Raw genomic sequence first — 1,344 nt, 5'->3', positions numbered from 1 at the left:
TTTTCATTTTTCTGTTTTTAGAACAAACTCTTCAATTCGAACACAATGTTTTAGTTATTCCTCAGCTATTCAAACGCGGTACACGTAAATAATGACTACCGGCGCTTGTTCTGCCACCGCTTAACTCTGCGCTGCATTTCTTCAGTTTCTGAATTTCTTCAGGAAGGTAATCTGTTCTTCTTAGTGCCCATCTTCCGGCCAACTTCCGTACAGTAAATAAAGCCAGTGGACGGATGTAATTAAAAAAGACATCACAGTAAAAGTTTTTGTGTAATAAAGAAAAATACTGTAGCAAAGCAACCGTGCATTGTGGTCATAAAGACTTGCTGCGTAATAGAGACTTGTCCTGTCCGGAACACTAGTAAAAAAGAAGTCGCAGTTTCATCCGAAAGGCGAAGCATCTATTGCAATAACATGATATTATGCAGATATATGAAGTAAAGATAGTATTTTTATCCACCATATAAACTGGGAAACAATCCCTTACTAACTGAATTAACAAGTATGGTGTGAGCGCGCACAAGCAAACATGAACACATCACGCCCGATGACCGCGGACTCTCGCTGTCAATACAATGGCGTGAGCACACGGGAGAGCAGGAGTGGTCGAAGTGACCTTCGTGCTGTGTATCGCTTCAACGTAAACGGAGCGGCGAAAACAAAGCGCGCACAAAGGTATGAGCAGTCTGCAGATCGCTTTCAATATACTGCGCGCGACACCGTGCGCGACCGCTGAAAGTACGCAGTTGCTGTATGAGTGTTTGGCGACCAGGACATTCGCTTCCTAAGCTACTTTTTTACCTTTCTTCCAAAAATAACAACTGTAAAGAAAATATCTGTTTCGTAGAGATTTATTGTGGAAGCTAGATTGGAAATCACTCTTACCTGCCGTTGTTGTCGTATTTGACGTAGCTGCATGATCTGTGCCTGCCGTGCCCGTTGATGGTGTCAGACCTGTTTCGCCGTGCTCTATAATGACAGAATCAAATTTAAAATTTGTTTTTTTTCTTTGTTGTCTTCGCAAAGGACAAACTTGGACGATTCAAAATAAGAGGTCCAAAATAAACAGATTTTAAAATACGAGGTGTGTTCAAAAAGAAACCGAACTTTTGCTATAAGACCTTCACTGCTTATGTTACATTTCAAGTGCTGTCTCCTTCAAAGTAGTTCCCCTCTACTGGCGATTCACTCTTCCCATCTTTTCTTCCATTTTCGGAAAGCCTCCTGAAACGCACTTTCTGGAATGGCGCGCAGGTCTCTTCTCGCATTGCCCTGAATCTCCTCGACGGTTCGGAAACGTCCTTTCAAGGTGGTTTTCAGCTTGGGGAATAGAAAAAAGTCTGC

The sequence above is a fragment of the Dermacentor silvarum genome, chromosome 7 (assembly GCF_013339745.2).
Source record: "Dermacentor silvarum isolate Dsil-2018 chromosome 7, BIME_Dsil_1.4, whole genome shotgun sequence".
Lineage (NCBI taxonomy): Eukaryota > Metazoa > Arthropoda > Arachnida > Ixodida > Ixodidae > Dermacentor > Dermacentor silvarum.
Note: the sequence above shows the minus strand (reverse complement) of the source record.